The sequence below is a fragment of the Barbus barbus genome (assembly GCF_936440315.1).
Source record: "Barbus barbus genome assembly, chromosome: 16".
Lineage (NCBI taxonomy): Eukaryota > Metazoa > Chordata > Actinopteri > Cypriniformes > Cyprinidae > Barbus > Barbus barbus.
The window spans coordinates 447,079-472,500 of NC_136744.1; the positions used below are offsets into that span (position 1 = coordinate 447,079).

General features: G+C 40.8%; 1 protein-coding gene across 1 annotated transcript in view; it reads left to right on the top strand.

Annotated features, from left to right (window-relative positions):
• Nucleotides 1–25,422, top strand: part of LOC306882873 (slit homolog 1 protein-like) — a 98,681-nt gene that overhangs the window by 18,067 nt on the left and 55,192 nt on the right. The window lies entirely within an intron of this gene.

Here is a 25,422-nt window from a genome sequence, read left to right on the forward strand (position 1 = left end):
TGACGTGTAAAGCTGGCTCTTATTTGTGTCAGTGGCAAATAAAGGATTCTCACAATTGTCCAGCCAAAAGAGTTAGCCAGCTAACTTCACTGCTTTCACTTTCCAATAAGCTTCAAGGTTTATTAACATTAGTTGATGAATCAAGTATAAAACAATACTTTTCAGCATTTATTAATGCTTTCCAGAACAGCTACCAGAACAGTTATAGCATCCAATAAACAGTTTCTTACTCCCAGCTGTAGGTACATATCTGTACCTGTATTAATTTCTCACCTGTTTGGTAGATTCAGGTTAAAATAAACCAGAATTGTGAATTTTCAATTGGCTTGTGTTCACAGCAAGTTTTAGACTGATTTCATGGAACAAACGATAAGAAATGGAAAAACATTTGAGGAGAAAGTCATGCTTTCAGTTTCAGTATAAAATATTTCTAGTTCAATTTTATTTAAAACTATATTGGCCATAATGCAATAAAAACAAACATGTTTTATAAGTAAGATATAAAAATGCTTGCAATTAAAAAATATAATTTTTGCTTTTATTACTTTATTGGAAGGCAGTTCTTACATCTATTATTATTTAAAAGTAAAGCATATATTTGGATCATTGTCATAAGTACAGTTTTCATTAAGGATCATTTTCTTGCAATATTATTGTTTCCATCCATCTTCGCTGGTTTAGTTGTAGCATGCTTTACATTAGATTCTTACAAACTATTCATAAATTGTTACTTGCACAAAGGTAGTTTAATTATTAGTGTAAAATCTTAAATAATAATAAAACAATAACTATATGAGTTTTCTGAATGAAATCAGCTAAGCTGTTCATGAAATATACAGCAAATAAATCATGGGTAGTGATATCTGTATTTATTTATTTATTTTTAATTTTTGGTTAAAATTGTATATTTATGTGTAAGGAGCAGCTTTAGGTCTTCTAACTGTTTAACATTTCTTTTAAGCCTTTTGCTTTCATTAAGTCAGTTTTCCAAACATATTTCATGCCAACTACTCTTGTATTGTTATGGAGTGACAGAGTCGAGAGGCATGCGGATACATTTGCAAAGTTTTATTATTAAACATGGAAAACACAGGCAAGGGTCAGACAAATAGCAAACAGGCATATACTGTAGAGGGCAAGACAGAAGAGTACTCAAATAAACAGGTGTGGGTTGATCGATGGCAAATGTAATCCAAAGGAAGAGGCAAGCGAATAATCCACAGACAGACGATAATCCAGGCGCGGTACATACAGAGTCCGATCGACAAGACGAGAGAGTAATCCAGGACAGGCAGGCGATCAGGAAACAGACAATCGGGCGAAACAAGAAGTAACGACTGGACTAGGGCAAGGAACTAGGAACTAGACAAAACTCAGACAATAAACTGGCTCCGTAAAGTGCTATCACTAGGAGAGTGATAAACGTAGACAATTCTTGGTAGTTTGTGAAGGGTCTGAGTGGGTGTAATATAGTATGTGTGTGATTGACTGCAGGTGAGTCCAGTCAGTGCAATGGAACATGGGAAATGTATACGATATAATGGAAGGGCAACCTCTGGTGGCAATCAGACCGGATTCGTGACATGTATAGAGTTTTATATGCTTTCACGTTTCTAGAAAAATGAGAAATGAGAAATGTAATTGCTAAGATAGTGTTCTCTTAGAAGAATAAAAATAAATGACAAATTTCACGAGAAGGTTATGAAATAGCCTAAATGTTAGCAGTAGACACATCCTCAAACAATGAGGATGTGTGGAGGAGAATCCGGAGGCTTTCAGAGAGTGAGATATGGAAGAGCCGTCCCCTCAGCCTGTGTTTCAAAGTCAGTGCTATTCCACCTCTTGTCTAAGCAAAAGAGACTGGTCTTTACTCGCGCCATGGGCTTTCTCAGGCTGCCATTGTTCTTGGTCTCCAAGCGATAGGCCTTGCAATGTCACCAAGGAGATCGGGGACCTGCATGTTTGATTTTGGGTCAGGCGTGATAAAGAATGGCACAATGGGGCCTGGCATGTCCTGAAACTCCTCTGCCATTTACTAGACCATTCTTCCCCCTCTCGCATCCTTCACGGCCCTTATTATGAACACTTGCAAAGAGAGACTCACAGCGCTGGCAGAAGGCTGGTTAGGCCACCACAATCATACAAAAACATTTAGAGTGGATGGATCAAAACATGTGATTGAAGAAGTCCAGAAGAAGTCTATTTAAGCACAGACTGTGGATCTTGGTTGTGGATATTATAAGCGCAGCTCAGATCTTTCATAGCCTGTTTCCTCCAAAATTGTACTGGAGCTATTATAAGTGCAAAACGCTTAGACCTCAACCCAAACAATTTATAAAAACCACAAAGTTTCTCTAGTATCAATATATCAATATCACATCACTACAACAGATACTCTCTTCTGTATGCGTGCATTAAGTTTCCAACCAAATGAGCACAACTATAGAAGCTTTTCTAATAATGATTTGGACTTTGTTCATGCACTTAATGAGCAGATTTAAAAAGCTCCATTGTAAAAAAAATAAATAAAACAAAATGCTATGTTAGGTGACTAAACCAAAGTTAACATCATTGTTACTGTCATATATATTCAAATCTGTCACAGGGCACTGCGCAGCAGGTATTGTTTTAATTAGCTGTTTTTCATGCACATTTTTAATTTTCTTCAATAATACACAAATGCATTTCAGTGATCAAAATGCATCGATAATGTTTAAGAAGTGTCCATTTGCCTCTCATAAACAGTGTGAGAGATGCATTTAGGTTGCATATAATGGCTTTGCACAACATTACGCTAGGTTCTTGGTAATTTACAAACACTTTTCATGCTACTTAGATTACAGTGCTTTTGGGAAATGTTCCACTGCGATTATGTGCTACTTACATTTGTGTAACATTCAGCTTAGTGTTTTGGGAAATCCAGCCCTTGTTACTGTCAATTCACAAATATGACGTTTGGAGAATGCTGTATTTTATTTAGGAACAGCCAGAGATTAGTTTTCCCGTTCATGCATCAGCTGAACGTGTGCTGGCACAGTGGAGGCAGTTTTATAATTAGTTTTTAATGTGGGTGATCATTGTGTTAGGAAATATAGTTTCTAACATTTAAAAATGCTATATTTACACTTCAACTCTAAACCTGAACCCAATACTAACCCTAATCAAATCTTTAGCCAAACAAAGAAACTTATACAGGAGGCTTCCTGGAGGAACATTTTTTAACAGGCTCCATTATTACTTTCTAACAAAACTGTAAAAAAAAGAGTTTAATAATGAAATACTTTAATTTGACAAAAAAATGTCAAAAGAGAGACAAGAGGTTCATGTGAGACCAGGAAGTAGCTTAGAAAAAAAAATGTTTTGTTCATGTCAAAATCATAGTCTTTTAACTGTAATTTCTATTTTTAAATCTGATGTGTGAACAGTGTGACATCTGTGTGGAATATGTTGTTCTGTGGATGGCTGCTCCATTCGTTTTGGATTTGTTACAAAAACGTGGGATCCAGAGAAACATCCTGCCATCAAAGTATTACAGTGGAGAGGTTTTAAATTCTCTACTCCATTATGTACAGAAAATATGCTCTTTGAGTTACTCCCTTTGTGAAATCAAGCTCTTTTACAGATGTTACTTATGTGCACAAACCAGGTCAGAATAAATTAATTTTATGGACATACTGTACAGATGGTTACAGTCAGTATAATTTTCTGTGGGTCTTTAGACTTGCCTAAAGTCAGATATGTTTAATTGTATGTAATATGTGTAGTAGTGCAGTAGTGCAATACCATAACGTATCTCAGAGTAAAATGCTGCAGCCCTAGAACAAAACCTTGGGGGATACCATGCAGTATGTGACCCTTGTTTGCCCAAATAATAATTATTATATTTTTTGTGGTTACACTCTATTTCGATAGTCCACTTTAGACATTCTACTAACTATAAGTAACTTTGTAACTACATGTCAACTACTTCTCATTAATTTGCAACTACATGTCTACTAACTCTCAGTAGGCTAGGTTTAGGGTTAGTAGAAAAAGTTGACATATACTTGCATAGTTTCTGATAGTCAGTATGTTGTATGTTGTGGACCCATCAAAATAAAGTGTTAGAAGATATTACGCAGACAGTCTACTAATACTCTAATGACTGCTAGTTGACATGTAGTTGCAAAGTTACTTACTGTTAGTAGAATGTCTAAGGTGGGCTATCAAAATTAATGTGTGTTAATAAATGTCAGCTCTTGTTTATTGCTGCAGCCATGTGCTAATATCTGCATCAACCATGTTTCATTCAGGCAAATAATTTTTAAACTATGATCTGATTATACTGCAGCTAAATGTGGTCAAGAGCAGCTAACTCCTATGTGCTGTTTATGAGTGGGGCTTTGTGAGATATGCTTTACCCCACTAACATGGAGGAGGAAAAAAGTAAAATGGTTATCTTTTAAATTGATATGACTAACCTGTCTCACTTGAGCAAATTCAGTAATTATTTCATCCTCAAAACACTCACTATATCTAACTGGTTCCTTATAAGCATGATTTTTGTACTGTCTCACACAGTGAACATGATGTGCAATCACGTCTTCCACTAGCGTTCACATCCTGGTTAAGTCCATATAGTAATTTTAGATTTGAGATCAATTACCCACAAGTGCCCCCTATGTGCCCTCAGTGCACACCGAATGCTCTCAGAAGCCAGTTAATTAGATTAGGATTTACTAGATTGAGAAAATGCTTTCCAGTTAATGCATGATATGCATCAGATGATTAGTAAAAACCAACAGGAAGCTCAACCGTTCTTGTTTGACACATGAAAACAAACCTCGTTTGCATATATGTTTGCACTTCTGTTTACCATATTTAATGAGTTTTATGTAAGTGTGTTGATCAATGTTTAAATGTGAATAAAAGCCGTAGTTAAATTGGCCTCTTCTGAAGACTTTGTTGATTGCCTAGGAATTCAAATTATGGACAAAAAATGATTAGAGTATATTAAATATCTTCATTTGTGATCAGAAGATGAATGAAAGTCTCATGGGTTTGGATTAATATGAAGGCGAATAAATGATGAAACAATTTCATTTTTGGCTGAACCGTTCCTATAAGTATATTCTGGCCAACTACAGACTGCAAAGGAAGACAAAGCACATCATTGATCCTGCAAACGTAAGTGACTTTCAGAGAAGTGGAGTCACAGTGGCAACGTGGTTTTTGGCGTTTCTGTCGCTCATCTACACTGAGAGGCGGATGAAGCTCCTGTTAATAAATAAACTGCATTTGGAAATGAGAGCAGCTCTCTGTAGATTTGCTTTGAGAATGGCTAATCTAGGGCTGCATCAGTGGATACTGGAGAAATCATAGAATTTGTGGTGATTTTACACCAGAATTATTGATTTCTTATTTCCCGTCCCACTGTTGATGTTATGTTTTCTTCTGTACACAGCACTCACCTCATAAATGCAAATAAGTAGGCAACCAAGTAGAGAAATTACTGGCATCACAATTATTAAAAAAGTCCCTGTATGTGTCATTGCATATTTAGAAGTGTGTTCAGTAATGACCATTTCACTGCAGTCTCCCCTGTGTAAACACATAAGCGATTCTGCCCTACTTCTGAAGTGTTAAAGAGAGGACAAGGACATGAGGGTAAGTTGCTCCTACTGCCTAATGTTCCACTTCCACTTCTCTGAAAGTCTTTACAGACTTAACCTTGATCAAACCGCCAGCATGCTCCAGTGTTATTAATTACACAGAAAGGGGAGTCTTTAAATATTTAGAGACTCTGTTTGGAGTATTAAGCGGAGAAATTCCAGCGAGACACAACAGCCAGATGACAAAAGAGAATCGTGAATGTTGCTGTCATGCTTAGGCTGATACATGTCTGGCTTACACACACTAAATTGGCTATATTAGAGTCCAAACTGAGACTGTTAAAGCCGTTAGTGAAAGGCCTTGATGGTGTATATCATGCGAGTGTCTGCCTGATGCTATCTGGACACTCAGCTTTGCCCTGTAGGAAGCAGAGCTCACATGAGGGGATTGCATTATCATTGACTTTTTATGTAATTGTATGGTGGTTTTCAGTTTAGTAGTGCTCGAATGCTGTTATTTCTGCTTTTTCACTAATGGCACCTTCTATTGTCTGAGCTGTACTTTACACACCATCCATTTGACCATTTTAAACATAAAACAGCCTAATTCATATTCAGAAAGTAGTACAGCGTGGGCACCATTAACAGTTCAAAAGAGACGAGAAACAAAGAGTCTGTGAAGTGTGTGTTGGTGCATTAACCTCTATGCCTTCATACGCTCATGCGAGTGTAAGAGTGTGTGTGTGTGTGTGTGTGTGTGTGTGTGTGTGTGTGTGTGTGTTAATGAGAGACGGTCATCAAGGATGACAAACACATTCTCAAAATGTCACCATGTCTACCCTCCAATTATTCCATTTTACTGATCCCATGCTGCTCAGTAACCCATTGCCTTGTCGCCCTTTCATTCGCCTTTGCAAACATTGAAAGCTAAAGAGGAAAAAGCCAAATCCATGTGCAAATATTAGCCAAGCGACACAAAGGCATTCCAGAGCGGCTTGTTGTCCTCTCGCTCCCTGACTCATCTTTAACCCCTCTCAACAACTCCTTCCTTCTGCAGTCATTCTCATAGAGCTGGTTTTTGCTGTCTTGCATGTGTAGCACGGTTACCTTATTTAAACCTGCACATCTGTAAAACAACACACCATCTTAAAACACTGTACACTATTCTAAATGCTAGGACATCTGAAAAGCAAAATCGCAACCCAGGCTCATTGGAAAAAAACATTCCAACATTTCTTGCACATTTCGCAACTCTTTCAAAGTGAAATGTCTAGTGAGTGATGCTTAAAGCATGTTCAGTTTTATCAGAAACAGATAAACATGTTTTGTTGGTTGTTGTACATAAACCACCAGTTCAGAAATGTTTAGTGTGTGGTCGCGTTTAAAAATAACTTAGCACCTACACTAAACCCTACACTTTATCTAACTTACAGTGTTAGTAAAAGCAAACGTGAGATAAAAACATGTTTGCTGAATCCACCATGTCATTTTATCTTGTTTCTGCTTGAACGTTTTATCGAGTGTCATGAGTCGTGTTTCACAGGACTCAAACCAGAGTGCTTCACATTACAAGTGCAATGCTGCACCGGGTGCGCGACAGAGCAAGTTTACTATGTCAGAAAAACCAGATGGAGCTGATCATATGATGCAAACATTAAAACGTACTAGTTCGAAATATATTAGTTCTCACATAAACACGAAAACCAACCCCTAAACCCAACCATCAGAGGGTAGTGTTGTCATAAGTACCGAAAAGTAGTAACTAGAATTTCCTGCTAGCATTTTGAGCGCTGTTGAGCGGATTCTTAAACACTTCTGATTGAGTTTGAAAGCCATGTATATATTAGGGATCTGCTGATAGATGCAGCTTTCAAATGCTCTTGTGTGTATCTGTGTAAGCATTCAGTGCAAAGCATGAAGCAATGATCATTGGAGCCAATCACATATCTGAGCACAAAAACTTGCCAGAGTGTGTTGCATAGTATTGTGCAATGAACACATGAAAATAAGTCATTAATCAAAAATCTGCTTCTAGACTCATAATTTGTGTGAAAAGGAATAGAAGTTGGTCATATCAGTTTGAAAATGCAGTGAATTATATGTATAGGTACGTGAATGGAGCACATTTTACCAATAAGTCTAGCTTGTCTAAATATCATTGTTAGTTCTGACAGGGAAACAATGAGATGAGCAAACACTCTCACAAAAGTACACAGACGCATCCAGTGGTCACAGTCTCTGGAAGGAGGACTCAACCCACAACACAGCTACACAGAGACTTTCAAATAATTCCTCTGAAGAAATGTCCAACCTAGGCCTAAGAACGCAGGAGCGCCGCTGCCATTGTGCAGCCGATGCGTAACCCTGATCAAACTCGGACCGGTCCACTTTATTTAGTCTCTCACCCTTGGGCTCGGGTCTAAATGCCGTTCCCATTGCTGTCACGGGCTGAAGATGGATTGGTCAGCCTGGGCCCCCCTGGAGCTGTGTTTGCTTGAGGAAGTCCTGAGGTGGAGAGGTCAGTGTGGAGGGACAGCGGGGGGCGCAGATGATGTCCATGCTTTATTGAGAGCTCTTGCTGCCTATTCACACACCAGCGCTGACTTTGCAAAGAGGGAAGGTTGTAAATGCCTAGAAGAAAACAAAGATAACCCGACGCCCATCCCCGATGGCAGGACGCTCAGTGGGATTGGATTGTATTGATTGTGTTGTGAGCCGAACCCCTGCAGACATGAGCTGTGATTGTCCTTCTCTCTGATGAGGCTGGGGCTTGGCTTGAAATCGCAATCAGTTTTACAAAGTAAAAAAAAAAAAAAAACATTTATTGGTTTGAAAATGGCAGGATTTAACATTACTATTTTTGCAATATTGAGAAATTTCCCCAGGTCCATGATGTGGGAAATTACATGTAGTTTGATGTTTAGAGCGAGAAACATGAGTATTGGTGATCTTGTTTTCACAGTCATCATCCCTAATTGCATTTTTACAGACACAAATGTGAGCTAGGATTGAAGTCGGTACTTTTTCTTGCAAAAATTGCCAACAGGACAGTCTTTTCTCCTATCTGGCATTTTTAAGAGAGCACTCTATCTATATATACAGGCTCTGTTTATTTCCTCTCTGTTTTAAAGTTTCCTATGTTGAAGCCCCTGGGCTGTTTTAAACATATCATGAATCTAGGAGAAACGTGGCAGAGAATGACCTTTCTCGGAGAAGACAGAGCTCTGGTTTTCTGGAGGGGACTGTGGGAGTTTGGAAGTATGAAAACATTAGCATTGGTGAAAAAAGACACAAGATGTGTGTAAGAGTCCAGAGTGATCATGAAAGACTCTCACACACTGACTCCTGTCTGTTCCTGCTCCATTGTTCCTGAACACACACACACACACACTCAGTTCCAGCTGGGTACCTTGGTCTCCTAGCAACCTTCACCTCAGTAATTTGACTGGCGGCATCTACGGTGAGGAATCATTGATTCACAAAGCCTCAGGACATTTATATTACACCCGCAGAAACAGACCTTTAGATTTCTGTAGGCCGTGAATATATCGCTGCTGTATTTCAGTCTGACATCACGTTATTTGGTTGGCTGTATGTCAACACCAGTGAAAGATACTGAATGCAAGATAATAATGACATTTTCTGGTCTGAATTTGTGTAAATAGTCATGCTTGTGAAGAAAAACATATGGTAGCTCAGTTATTAATATGGGAAAACAGCACACATATCGTGCTTATATCTGAATCAAATCAAAATCACAATTTATTTATAAAGCACCAACAGTGTACCAAAGTGCTGAAAAAATCTATAAAAATAAATGAGTGTCTATTTACACTATTTACACACCTTGTTGGCAGAGGTTATTTACACTGACTCCGCCCACCAACGTGTGATTGGGCCTTACAGGCCTCCAAAATATTCTCCAGCCTTTGTTGATGAGTTCACTGAACTGTTATCAATGATTTCCTCAGAGTTTGACTGTTTTACTATTGCAGGGGATTTTAATATTCACATAGATAATGCAGAAATCAAAACTACAAAAGAAATTATAACTATTTTAAACACTTTTGACCTGAGTCAGCATGTGCACGGACCCACACACAATCGTGGACACACTCTAGATTTACTCATCAGTAGAGGTCTAAACATCTCATCCATTGTAATTAAGGATGAAGCACTATCTGATCACTTCTGTATTTTCTTTGATATATTGATCTCAGTCAACACTGAATCTAGATCTGTCTCTATCAGTAAGAGATGCATTAACGAGAACACAAGTGCGCTATTTATGAAGGCAATGTCATTAACACCAAGCATTTCTGCAGACTCTGTTGATCTTCTCCTGGAGTCATTTAACTCAAAAGTTAAGAATGTTATTGATGATATTGCTCCGATAAAAGTCAGCAAGAAGACGGGCAGACAAAAATCAGTTTGGAGAAAATCAACAGCAGTTCAGAGTATGAAAAGACAATGCAGAAAAGCTGAGCGGATGTGGCGGAAGACGAAATTCGAAATTCACTATATAAAGACAGCCTTCATGCTTTCAATGTGGAACTAGCCACAGCTAGACAGACCTTCTTCTCAAACCTTATAAACAGTAACTTAAACAACACTCGCACTCTTTTTGCGACTGTTGAGAGACTGACAAACCCCCCAAGTCATATTCCCAGTGAAATAATCTCCGACAGCAAATGCAATGAGTTTGCTTCCTTCTTTTCTGTGAAGATCAATAATATCAGAAAGGAGATTGGCACATCCTCAAGTTATGCAGAGGTCACACAGATTCGACCGCAATTTCAAAAAGAAGTGACTATGTGTGTTTTTAAAAAAATTGATAATAAAATTTTGGAAGAAATAGTACAGCACCTTAAATCTTCAACCTGCTATCTTGACACACTTCCTTTTTCAAAAATTTGCTTAACTGTTTAGAAGCTGATCTCTTAGAAGTGGTGAACGCTTCACTTCTTTCTGGGACTTTTCCAAACTCCCTTAAAACTGCAGTTGTTAAGCCCTTTCTGAAAAAGCGCAATCTTGATAACACCATGTTGAGCAACTATAGACCCATATCAAATCTTCCTTTCATAGGTAAGATTATTGAAAAGGTAGTTTCTAATCAGCTGAACAACTACTTAAAGTCAAATGGATACCTGGACAATTTTCAATCTGGTTTCCGAGCACATCACAGCACAGAGACAGCACTCATTAAGATAATAAATGATATTCGCTTCAATTCTGATTCTGGCAAAATATCAGTGCTGGTACTTCTAGATCTTAGTGCTGCGTTTGACACTGTCGATCATAACATACTCTTAGAGAGACTGGAAAACTGGGTCGGGCTTTCTGGGATGGCACTCAAATGGTTCAGGTCATACTTAGAAGGGAGAGGATATTATGTGAGTATAGGAGAGCATAAGTCTAAGTGGACGGCCATGACATGTGGAGTCCCACAAGGCTCAATTCTTGCACCGCTCTTGTTTAGCCTGTATATGCTCCCACTAAGTCAGATAATGAGGAAGAACCAAATTGCCTATCACAGCTATGCTGATGATACCCAGATTTACCTAGCCTTATCTCCAAATGACTACAGCCCCATTGACTCCCTCTGCCAATGCATTGATGAAATTAACAGTTGGATGTGCCAGAACTTTCTTCAGTTAAACAAGGAGAAAACTGAAGTCATTGCATTTGGAAACAAAGATGAAGTTCTCAAGGTGAATGCATACCTTGACTCTAGGGGTCAAACAACTAAAAATCAAGTCAGAAATCTTGGGGTGATTCTGGAGACAGACCTTAGTTTCAGTAGTCATGTCAAAGCAATAACTAAATCAGCATACTATCATCTCAAAAACATTGCAAGAATTAGATGTTTTGTTTCCAATCAAGACTTGGAGAAACTTGTTCATGTCTTTATCACCAGCAGGGTGGATTACTGTAATGGTCTCCTCACCGGCCTTCCCAAGAAGACCATTAGACAGCTGCAGCTCATCCAGAACACTGCTGCCAGGATTCTGACTAGAACCAGAAAATCTGAGCATATCACACCAGTCCTCAGGTCCTTACACTGGCTTCCAGTTACATTTAGGATTGATTTTAAAGTACTTTTACTTGTTTATAAGTCACTCAATGGCCCAGGACCTAAATATATTGCTGATATGCTCACTGAATATAAACCGAACAGACCACTCAGATCATTAGGATCGAGTCAGTTAGAAATACCAAGGGTTCACACAAAACAAGGGGAGTCTGCTTTTAGCTATTATGCGGCCCGCAGTTGGAACCAGCTTCCAGAAGAGATCAGATGTGCTAAAACATTAGCCACATTTAAATCCAGACTCAAAACTCATCTGTTTAACTGTGCATTTGTTGAATGAGCACTGTGCTATATGTCCCAACTGACTGCAATGAATTTGATGTATAATCATTTTCTTTAAATTTATTTTAAATCAATTTCTATATCATTTTAAATTCCTTGTTTTTATTATTTTATTTCCATGTTTTTATTGATTTTTAATGTCTATTTCACTTTCTTTTATGTAAAGCACTTTGAATTACCACTGTGTATGAAATGTGCTATATAAATAAACTTGCCTTGCCTTGCCTTGGGCTAGTCACCCGAGGCCCCGGGTTCGACTCCGCCTTTTGCTGAACTTTTTTTCCCTCCCTTTTCAAATCTCATATAACATTACAAAGGCTTTTATGTTCAATAAAAATGAAGGAAATAATCAAAAAAGTTGAAAATAAAGTATCGGGTAGGTGTAGGGAGGGCTTTATTGTCCCAATAAGGTGGCATCCATTTAATAAATTTGAATTAAAATTATAATTTACACTCAATTTGTTATTATTGCGTACTGTTTTATAATGTACTACAATACTGAGGTGCAGATAATTGCCACTATTTGCAATAAGTAGTATAAATAGCAGAAAATCTTGCTATTTTAACAGTGTAAATAGAATCTATAGCTATTTGCACTTAGTGTAAATAACATATCGTTAAAAAAAATACTCCTTTTTTAACATAGTGTAAATAGAATCCATTGCTATTTGTACTAAGTGGACACTAAGTGAAAATAGCAGTAAATAGCAGAAATTGCACGTAGTGCAAATAGCCGCTGCCAAAAATAAAATAGAATACAATACACACAAATAAAAAAAAATAAAAAAAACATGTTAGAGAAGATAAAAATCAATGGCAAACAAACACTGCAAATGAATCTGATCCAATCTAATGATCCTTACAAACTAGCAAAGGCCTCATCAAACAAATACAACATCAAAATCATTTTCAATGAACATTTCTGACATTACACTGTAAAAACTTTTTTATCTACATTATTGGAGTATGTTTTACAAAAACACTTTTTAAGTCTTTCTACTTCAAAATCTCATGCTTAATTCAGAGTGTTACTTACTGTTTCTATTAGTAATCACAAATAATAAATGCTGGGTTTCAATTTACGAGCAATTTATGAGTGATTTTTTGAGTACAAACTGCAGCATAGACTTTGCTGTTGATCTGTGAATTACTTGTGTATTTATTTGTATTTTTAGTTTGCTGCTCCTGCTATTATGTTTTTACATTGCTATTACATGTTTATTACATAGTAATCCACCAGTTACTAATTACCTAAAGGCATTATTGCTGTTTCAGGATGATTTTGGCAGGTTTGGCTGTTGTGCATAATGCACTGATGCATCTGAGTGTTTAGAGGGAAACTAAACGTTCTTCGTAAGGTGTTTGTGCTGTTACTCATTCACGTTTGTCTTTTAGCTGATGCACAGCACTGAGAAATGATTGTGTCCTCTGTCACCCAAAGTGCCGCAGGCAAGATAACCGGCCAGTGAAGCTTTATGAACCGATGAAGAGACCAATCACTGGCCTCTGACCGCAATACACCCGACTCATTACCCATGGAGCACTGCAAGCCTGGAAGGGGATGCGCTGTGTGTGTGTGTGTGTGTGTGTGTGTGTGTGTTTGCGCAGAAGTCTTCTATCTTTATTTATTTAGTCCTCATGCTCTCCTCTCTGCTCCCTAAAGTGTGTCAGAGAGCGACACACATAATTCAGCATCGCACACACTCTCTCCCGCTGCATGCAGAGATGCACAGGTACAAAGATCAACACGAGAGTCTGTCATACTGTTCTCTCAGCGCTTTAATTTCCGCTGCTAGGAACAAAGATTTCCTTCTGAACATTTCATAGCGTCAGGAGATTGGACTGTGTATTCATCTGAGGATTTACCAAACACAATTTTCAACTTATTCTTATTCGAGTGCAAAAAGCTACCTGGCAAACAAGGAGAAAAAAAGAAGCCATGCTTTGAATATTCATATTTTGCACACCGAAGCGAGCAGGAGAAGAATGCGTGAGAAAATGTGTGAGAAAGCAGATATGAATGAATCCGGTCTAATCCTGCTAAAGTGCCCTCACACGATTGACACTCAATAGAACGGCAGACAAAAGACTAGTGTAGCGTGTTTGGGCCTGAGACACTTCTGCTGCCATTAACGAGGCCAGTCCTCTCTGTCCTGCACTGTTTCATATTGTTCAGTCCGAGGCCGTTTTGGCTGGAATCGTCATTTCCAGACCAGAATTCATTTCAATCAGTTGCCTGCTGTCATAAAGTGCTTGAGTTGCGTTGTAAGCTTTCAGAATGCTTCATGTATTATTTTAAAGACATGGATGAGTATGTGTTTACAGGTGGTTTAGCATCCGTCCTTTTGTCATATCATTTTTAATTTGATGATTGAGATTTCTAATACATTGCATTGTGGGAAATAGCGTTTAGAAGCATGGCCTTTTTTCATCTATAATATACTCTGGTCTTATAGGGTAGCTAAACTGAGACATTTATTTCTGATTTTCTCAATATTTTCTTGCACTTTTTATGCTTGTGATATTTCATGGTGTTTTCAACTTCTCTCTCCTAAAATTTGCATTTAAAAATGATGCTACACTCAGAAGAATCTGTTTTTGAGATAACGTGATAACACAAAGCTCAATCTAATTGCATTGCTCTCTAGGAGAAACAGATGAAATGTTAATAAGATTTGATTTGTTTGGTTGAGACTTGAATTATGCAGAATAATACTGTTCCAGGGAAACGAGTACAAAGCTTGACACGCTGAAAGCCTAAAGAGATGTTTGTTTAATTAAAAGATATGGTAATTACTTAAGATAATTATTCACTAAGTGATTGCTTAGTAATGCGGGGGTAGTTGTATCACACTTGGTTTAAATATTTCCACACATGCTAGCATAACCAAATTTACGGTATAGTTGCCTTATCAACACTATATAGAGACAAAAAGTGCGCCAAAATTCTAAAATCTTTAGAAGATATCACTGAACATTTATTTTATCATAGCAACAGTACATTTCTGGCTGAAGTAAATGTTTTGGTAACACTTTCTAAGAAGCCTGTATTTATAATGAATGCATAATGCATTTTGAAAAGCCTTATGATGTGTTATATCATCTTATAAACAATCATAACAACCATTATAATACATTATAATGCTTACGCATTTGTGGTTATAACTTTTAAGGTTATGATTATTTATAATGAACACCATATTAAATCTACTTACATTTATAATGGACTATGTATCTTGACATTAAGATCTGCACAGTATCTTACTACAGTATCTTGTGAGTGGTTAGGTGTGGAGTGATGTTTGAGTGTTCCCTGTGAGGCTAATATTCATTTAGATGTGAGCTACTTAATCGTTTCAACTGAAATAAACAAATGCAATGTTTATATGTTAGGTTTAACGATATTACAATAAATATATTATAATAAAAATAGTTCAAAGCAAATGTGTCATATTACACATTCATCTGATCTGATATATGATTTTATGGCAGAAAATATTACTATTATTATTACTAAACTTCTAAGTAGTCTTTGATGGCTTTAAGTAAAGTAGCATAAGAAAGATGGCAAGATATGAGACTTATAATAATTATAACTATGAGAAATATAATCCATTGTAGCTTAAGCGGATGGATCATGTTCATTGTGTCTGTTAAATCATCATACTCTTAAAAGCTATAAATACAAATAAGTAAATATTATAATACATTAAAACTGTTCTTATGAATATTCATAAGATGATACAACATATTATACGTTTTTTTTATAATGCATTATGCATTCATTGGAATGCCTTCAAAATACCCTTATAATGTATTATAAATACAGGCCTCATAGAAAGTGTTACCAATTTGTCATCTCAGTTTTTAGGATTCATTTAAAACAAGGCAAATCTGCTATTGTCATGATGAAATGAAGAGGAAGCAATCGCGGTTAAAGATGACAGTTTATTGTAGCGGGATGAAAACACAGACAGAGATGTTGCAGGGCTGAGTGACGCAGGAACTGGATGGGCTAAGCTGGAGGATGGTGAGGTGAAGAGTCGGGTCCGTGTTGATGATGAAATATCCAGGCAGACGAGGAACACAGAACAACCAACGCGGGACAACGACAGGCACATCCAACGGCAACGGCGAAGACACGAGAACTGGACCAACGCAAAGACAGCACGGGAAACATCCACAACGATCTGACAAAGGACAGGAAAAACAGATGAGTATTTAAGAGGTGTGGTGACGAGCTGCAGCTGGCCTCGTAACGAGGCACAGCTGCGTCGCTGATGATCGGTGACAGCTCGACCACACCCACACACACACACAACAAACGCACATGGTACAGGACGAGAAGGAAACAATGAATGAGCGAACCGTGACAGTACCCCTTCCCCTAAGAACGCCTCCTGGCGTTCCCAGGTTCTCCTACCTGGCGATTGTAATCATCGATCAGGGAGTGATCCAGTATGTCTCTCGCAGGTACCCAACTTCTCTCCTCTGGACCGTAACCCTCCCAGTCCACCAAGTACTGGAATCCGCGTCCCCTCCGTCTAGAGTCCAGTATACGATTTACCGAATAAGTGGGTTCCCCGTCTACGAGTCGCGGCGGGGGGGGAACCGGGACTGGCGGATTAAAGGGTGAATGAAACACGGGTTTGATTTTGGATACATGGAAGGCGGGGTGAATTCTCCTGTACACTGGAGGAAGTTTGAGGCGGACTGTCACCGGACTAATGATCTTGGTGACAGTGAACGGGCCAATGAATTTGGGAGCAAGCTTATTGGAGACGGAGCGGAGAGGAATGTTCTTAGAAGAAAGCCACACTTTTTGACCCACGACGTAGACGGGAGGCTTAGACCGGTGGCGATCGGCTTTAGCCTTGGTGCACGCTCCCACTTGGAGTAGAGTCTCACGGGCTCTCGTCCAAGTGCGATGACACCTCTGGACAAAGGCGTGAGCGGAGGGAACCGCGACCTCGGATTCCAGACTGGGAAAGATAGGTGGCTGGTAACCTAAACTACACTCAAACGGAGACAGGCCCGTGGATGACACTGGTAATGCATTGTGGGCGTACTCCACCATAGACAGTTGCTGGCTCCAAGAGGAAGGATTCTTGGAGACTAGACATCGCAACACTCTCTCCAGATCTTGGTTGGCTCTCTCGGTCTGGCCATTGCTCTGGGGGTGAAACCCGGAGGAAAGACTGACAGTCGCCCCCAGCAGTCTACAGAACTCTTGCCAAAATTTGGACACAAATTGGGGACCCCTGTCGGAGACCACGTCTATCGGGAGGCCATGTAAGCGAAAGACGTGGTCTACGACAGTTACCGCTGTCTCCTTGGCTGAGGGTAATTTGGGCAAGGGGATGAAATGGGCCGCCTTCGAGAACCGGTCCACCACGGTTAAAACAACCGTGTTGCCCTGAGAGGGCGGGAGGGCAGTAACAAAATCTAGCGCAATGTGGGACCAGGGTCTCGAAGGGACAGGCAGCGGTTGGAGCAACCCATCTGGGGGTCGATTGGAAGTCTTACCGGTGGCGCAAACCGAGCAAGCCAACACAAAACTGTGAATGTCGCGAGCCATGCGAGGCCACCAGAATCGTTGCTTAACCAAAAAGCTGGTGCGATTGACTCCTGGATGACAAGCCACGTTGGAGCAATGCCCCCACTGGATAACGTCGGACCTTAATTCCTCTGGCACAAATAAACGGTTCGGTGGGCAAGCGGGCGGAGGCGTTACCCCTTCTAGGGCCGTCTTGACCCTCGATTCGACCTCCCATGTGAGTGTGGAGACGAAAAGCGTCTCGGGTAAAATACACTCGGGAGTAGACGGGCGTTCGGAATGGTCAAAAATACGAGATAAAGAGTCGGGTTTGATGTTCTTGGAACCCGGGCGGTACGAGAGAGAAAAATCAAAGCGACCGAAAAAAAGTGCCCACCGAGCCTGCCTGGAATTCAATCTTTTGGCAGTTCTGATATATTCTAAGTTCTTATGATCGGTCCAGACGATGAAAGGTACCCCCGACCCCTCCAACCAGTGGCGCCACTCCTCCAACGCTAACTTGACTGCCAACAACTCTCTGTTACCAATGTCATAATTGCGTTCGGCTGGCGATAAACGATGGGACAAAAACGCGCAGGGATGCATCTTGTCGTCCGCGGAAGAACGCTGGGACAGAACTGCGCCTACCCCCACCTCTGATGCGTCGACCTCCACCACAAACTGACGTGAGGGATCAGGGGCTATAAGGATGGGGGCTGAAACAAAGCGGCCCTTCAGTTTGGAAAACGCTGCCTCGGCAGCATTAGACCACCTGAACGTAGTTCTGGGGGAGGTCAAAGCTGTCAGAGGCGCGGCTAGTTGGCTGAAATTGCGAATGAAACGCCGGTAGAAGTTGGCGAAGCCCAGAAACCTCTGTAGGGCCTTACGGGAATCTGGATTTGGCCACTCCACCACAGCCTTAACCTTGTCAGGGTCCATGCGCACTCCCTCGGACGACACAATGTACCCTAGAAACGGAACAGACTGTGCATGAAACGCGCATTTCTCTGCCTTGACAAAAAGCCCATTCTCTAGCAACCTCTGAAGCACTCGTCGGACGTGCTGCACGTGCTCCTGGAGAGATGAAGAAAAAATCAATATGTCATCCAGGTAAACATATATGAACTGATCAACCATATCTCGCAGCACGTCATTGACGAGTGCCTGGAAGACTGCTGGGGAGTTGGACAGCCCGAAGGGCATGACCAAGTATTCAAAGTGCCCCCTAGGGGTGTTAAAAGCAGTCTTCCACTCATCCCCCTTCCTGATGCGGACCAAATGATAAGCATTACGTAAATCCAATTTCGTGAAGACGGACGCTCCCTGCAACCTCTCGAAGGCTGAAGACATCAACGGCAAAGGATAGGTATTCTTTACCGTGATGTTGTTCAACCCTCGGTAATCAATGCAAGGGCGCAGGGATCCGTCCTTCTTCCCCACAAAAAAGAATCCTGCCCCCGCTGGAGAAGAGGAAGGGCGGATGAATCCGGAAGCTAGGGAATCAGAAATATATTTCTCCATAGCCTCCCTTTCTGGGACAGAAAGCGAATATAATTTGCCCTTAGGCGGAGACATACCTGGCAGTAAATCTATCGCACAGTCGTAGGGACGATGCGGAGGAAGAGAAGCTGCTCGAGACTTACTGAACACTTCCCTCAGGTCCTGATACTCCGAAGGCACGTTTGACAAATCCACTGCCTCCTCCTGAAAAACAGAAACAGACACAGACGGACAGGCAGACACAAGACAGGACTTATGACAATGATCACTCCAGGCTAAAATGGTGTTTAAGTTCCAGTCAATCTTGGGGTTATGGGAAATGAGCCAGGGGTGTCCGAGGACGATGGGGGCAAGAGGGGAGTCCATGATCATAAAAGAAATGCTTTCAGTGTGATTGCCTGAAGTGATTAACGTGACCGGTTCAGTGACAGTGGTAATGGTGGGCAGTTCCTGGCCACTGAGGGCGTGAGCGGAAATACTGTGAGTGAGGGGTCTTGTGGGGATCTGAAGTTTGTGTGCAAGAGCAGTATCCAAAAAGTTACCCTCCGCCCCGGAATCCAGAAGAGCTTGACAGTTGAAAAAATGGGTAGCCCATCTCAGTCTTACCGGGAGGAGGGTAGATGACGTGGGTGAGGTCTTTCCTGCGGAGATCCCACCCGATAGTAGCCTCACACTTACTATCGGGCTTGGTCTTTTACCGGGCATCTGTTCAAGAAGTGTCCTGCCCTACCACAATACAGGCATAGTCCCTGGGATCTCCGCCTTTCCTTCTCCTCCCGGGAAAGCCGAGCCCGCCCTACCTGCATGGGTTCGTGATCGTAGACGGGGCTGACCGCGTCCCCGTCGCTACCCTGCTGACTCTCCGACCCACCAGGGACTCGGGTGGCCTGGACGCGTCGTTCGACCCTGGCGAGCCGTGCGTCCACCCTTAAGGCCAGGTTGATCAGTCCGTTGAGCGTGGTGGGGAGGTCCAGGGCGTAGATCTCCTTCTGGACGCGGTCAGCCAGCCCATGCAGGAACATGTCCCACTGCGCCTCCTCGTTCCAGCGGCACTCCGCCGCCAGGGTGCGGAACTCGATAGAATAGTCAGACACAGATGATTCACCCTGGCGGAGATCGGCGAGCATTCTGGCCGCCTCTCTACCGGCGACGGCACGATCGAATACTCGCTTCATTTCCTCCGATAGTGCCTGGAACGAGGTGCAGCACGGATCTTGATTCTCCCACACCGCCGTTCCCCAGAGTGCCGCCCTTCCCGTAAGCAGAGCCAGCACAAAAGCCACCTTGCTCCTCTCCGTGCAGTAGGTGCGTGGCTGGAGGGCGAAGTGCATCGAGCACCGATTCAAAAAGGCTCTGCAAAACCTGGGTTCACCACCGTAATGTTCGGGAACGGGCAGGCGAGGCTCTGGTTGGAGGGGAATTGGCGGTGTGGGTGACGCAGTGGGAGCTCGTAGCTGCTGGAGTTGCTGGGTGAGCTCGGACACCTGCGTCACTAGAACCTGAATAGCGCAACCTACACTATTCAGGCTCGCCTCCTGTGTTTCCATCCGCTCACTGCTCCTGGCGATGAAGCTCTCCAACGTCGTGGCAGCGGCACCCGCTGCTTCCATGGGGAGGTCAGATCGTTCTGTCATGATGAAATGAAGAGGAAGCAATCGCGGTTAAAGATGACAGTTTATTGTAGCGGGATGAAAACACAGACAGAGATGTTGCAGGGCTGAGTGACGCAGGAACTGGATGGGCTAAGCTGGAGGATGGTGAGGTGAAGAGTCGGGTCCGTGTTGATGATGAAATATCCAGGCAGACGAGGAACACAGAACAACCAACGCGGGACAACGACAGGCACATCCAACGGCAACGGCGAAGACACGAGAACTGGACCAACGCAAAGACAGCACGGGAAACATCCACAACGATCTGACAAAGGACAGGAAAAACAGATGAGTATTTAAGAGGTGTGGTGACGAGCTGCAGCTGGCCTCGTAACGAGGCACAGCTGCGTCGCTGATGATCGGTGACAGCTCGACCACACCCACACACACACACAACAAACGCACATGGTACAGGACGAGAAGGAAACAATGAATGAGCGAACCGTGACAGCTATTATTTGAATCTCCAAGCTGTTATTTATCAGTTTAGATGAGTTTTTGAATGCTTCGCTAACTAGCAGAAGACACGAAGCGGTTTTAAATTGCAGTAGCACAGATGAGGAACGTTATAACGCTACTATGTGTCCCGCTGTTATTAAACTGTGCTATTCTATGACATCAGCGAGTTACACTAATCACTTTTATGAGTCTTAATGAGAAACAGGTGAATGAAGACTGACAGTCCATGGTCTGAAATTATTTCAAAAAATCTAAAGCATTTTAAAGCCAATGCTTTATTTGAAAAAGTTTATAATTTTATTTTATTGGCTAAATATTTTAGTTTGTCTTGTATATATATTTTTTATGAGATCAGATAACATTTGAAGCAGTCATATGGTGATGTTGCCCCTCAGATGTTACGATGTACCCCACCTATGGGGCATGTTGTCACATTTCACTTCCTGTCTTTTGAGGTAAATAAAGAAAAACGTATACACTGTAATTATGAAGCAGCATATTTGTACTAGACGTGTGAAATTAATGTGGATAAAAATGATACTCTGAACTCCACGAGGATTTACACAAACAGAGAACATCAAAAAGTGTTAGGTTGTGCCTAAGCCAAGTGAAATCTATGAAACTGAATCTTGTTTCAGATCTAGCGTAGCACCAGGTGTCCATTCAGGAGGAACGGCAGGACTTCCACCACCAGACAAGTCTTGTAATGTGAACTTGTATATTTAGCACTGATGTGCAGTTTCTTGGTGTTGTTGATTGGCTGTATTGCTGTTCAGCTCTGATGCGTCTGGTTTCTGGCTTGTTAGCATATCCATACTTCCAGATACTTTCAAATGATCAGGCCAAATCTAGTTTTTTGGTATGTCCTGTTTAAATGGGTCATCTGTGGCAATTTGTTGACCACTGATGGGGTTTTGTCAGAAGTCTCCATTGACACCAAATATTTGAGATGTGTTCAGCTGTAAGACACTAATTGCTTTGTTTACTTTCAACTAATTAGTTGTCTTCAATAATTAGTCTAAAACAGTGCTGCCATGTGCTTATTGAAGCATTGTGACTGTGAGAAATGTGCTTTAAGTAAATCTATTTCTGAACATAAGTCTCTTTGACCCTCATATTTACTGAAAACTGGAGAATTTGTGGTATTAGTTTTTTTTCAACAGCTTTTTCAAAACTTTACACACAAATCCAAACACAAAATGCACAATGCTTCACATCTCTTGCAAAATGAAGCACTGCATTCAAACTATCACAAACACATCTCAAATGCAAACATTGGAAACACCTTTGCCATAATATTACTTCCTGTTAGCAGATTTCCATCGCTCTAGCCCTGCAGACTCATGTGCTACGCTGGTTCTCTTGAATGGCTTTGAGCTTTCCCTCTACTGTAGGATCCCAGAATGAAGAAGCCTGCAAACATCTGAGATAGTGTGGCAGATTGACAGAAGCTGCAGGATCCTCTGCCTTTATAGCATGACTGCTGCGGTTGGATTCATTAAACAGAAGCTTTGTCACAAAGACCTTCACACTTTTTCTGCAAGTCCCAAAGCGACTCTCAGCTGGGTCTGGATCGATACCAAACTCCATAAAAGCATGCATGTGATGTGTGCTGCCTGTTTTTCCTGCATTTCACCATAAACAACACTCCTGCTTCGAGATGTAGTTTGGCTTGTGTATCGCTGGCGCACAACAGCATTCAAATAAAGCAGGAAACGGGGAGAGAGAGTACAATTAGTATTGTTTGTTTTTTTTTCCAATTAAATAAAAATTCCAAAATCAGTATTTAGCTTGAAGCAATGCAGTTTAAATGTAGGTGAATGCTCCTTGTCAGTTTTTGCATCTGTATATTTTTCCTTTGTTTTTCTCAGGAGGAAAAGCAGATTAGACATGACATTGACTCAGTGCAGTTTGACTCCAGTGTTTTCTTCTCCAGTACTTCAGCGATATCTTTGCCGTTGTTCGTTTCTGTCGCTCAAACTGACTGAACCGCCGAACATCACATATCGCAATTTGCACAATGCTTGTTTTCTTTTTTGGATATTCTTGGGTTTGTTTAGTCAAGAAGTTGTCAATTTTAGATACGTGTGCATTTTTACATTTCAGAAAGTAAATAGCAAGGCTCTCAGAGGGCTAAACCTTGCGTATGAGCATAGAGCTCAGCAAGGCTTTCATTGTTGGTCTGAATCTTGAGGGAATGAAAGCTATTTGCGTTGTCTCTGTGGTTACTGGACTTCCTTGGGAGGTTTCCAGACGATTCCCAGCTCGGTTTGCACTCCCTCAGGAAGACTTCATAACTCAAAGTCAGCGATAATGGCATCAGGAGCAGTGAGAGGAAGACAGTCTTAGTTCTGTGTTATGAGAAGCCTGCAGCCTTACAGCATGTGCTATTGAACTGAGGCTGGTTATGTTCCTGTGCTTTCCACCTGAAGAGGATTGTCTTTTCCCAGAAAGTGCTAGATAATGCATTAGACTATAACTTACTGGGGAAACAGCAATACACAATAAAGCTCTAAATAAATGCCTCATTAATTCATTCATATCAACTTAAGATATATATATAATTTTTGTTTTCCTCATCTTGTTACATATGTGGTGTTATTGGTCAAATATGACCAGCCTTTTAAAAGTTGCTTAGAAGTGTCCAATTATGCTACATTTATCACCAAATATTTTCTTTCAATTATTAGCACAGGTTTTATATTTCCTTTAGGAACTGATTGATAGGACTCACTGATCTCAGTTTTTGAGTGAGCATTGCCACAAAGTAAATATTCACAAATAATGTTTGTTTGTTTTTTTGCTTGAGGTGCTTGAGCTCAGATCAATGAGGTCTATGACCAATCAGGTCCAAAAAGAAATATAAAACCTGTGCTAACTGAAGAAAAAACAAGCTGACAAAAAGACTGAATCCAAGATTTGGTGATAATATACCATACTGAAAAATGTATAAACCATTTTTAAAAGATTGTTCATTTTTGGCCAGGAAAATCAAATCAAAGCACAAGACTTAAGGTAAATCCTATTATTGTAGTCTTGAATTAATACTAAGATCCTAAACATATAATCTTCCTTTATAAGAATAACAAATAAGAGAAAAATAGGGAACTCATTATTATCTACACTAAAATGTCAATTCTAATGAATTTTTCTACCAACCGTGTGGACTGATTGTTGATTAATTATAAAAGACTGAACAGTAAATGACTGCTTTGAAGGAGCTGAAGGGATGTTTTTCTTCTGAAGCCCACAAACCGTGCTCTGTTGATTAGTCTCCAGCGATCGCTGCTGTTCATCAGTTTGAGGGTCTGGCCCCGTCTGTTTCAGAGGACGGCCGTCTAACAAACACGCCACCAGCACTCATTAGTTCTGCCTGCTTTATCCGCTCGCAGACACCAGCCCTTAACCTACAGCCAGCAGACGTCATCATGGCTTGAATCGAATCAGGGACATACTGTGTATCAGCATCAGTAAAAGCCCAGTGAAGAGCGTGACTCCAGACATGACGGTGTGATGAAAGTGAGTGTTGTAAGAGGACGGAATTGGCTGTGTGTTTTCCTCTCAGGCCTCTCATTAGTGTTGAGAGATACGCAATTAGCCTCTTTAACACGAGCGTGTAATCCACTCAGATTACCCAGAGAGCTTTGTGCTCAGCAGACGATCACTTTAAAGCATGACAACAGGATTTAGGACGCTGCTTTCAGTGCTTTCTGGCGCTCTGCGTCGCCTGCGATGACACGTCTGTCTATTGATTTGCACAAGCGTCCTCAGTCTGTTATTACTGCGGATCCTTTGTTTCGTGTTCAGAATCATATTCTCAGATTTTCAGTGCATGATGCAGAAGCCTTGACCAATATGCAACAATTTAATTTAAATCTTTGCACATTTATTTTTTTTTCATCTTCTGGCAGATCATCATTACTGCTGATTTTGGTCTTTCACTGTAGTTCAGCCAGAAATAAATCCTCTGCCATTATTTACTGATCCTCATGTCATTTCGAACCCAAAGTCTGCAGTGTAGCACTAAAGCAGATTTGTACTGAGCCCTCTTTTACACGCAGACCGGAAAAAATCTAATAAAATATCTGCATAAAATATCAAATAAACATGAATCAAAACATTAGGCCTATAGACAAAAAAAAAAAAAAGACAACAAAATTACAAACATTTTAACACATTTAAAAAGAACATTGAGTATAAAAAAACAAAAACATTCAAAAGATAAAAACTATAATAATATCTCAAAGATACTAAAATATGATGATGAATATGGCAGAGAAAGCTAAGCATTTGTAAATAACCACAGTATTT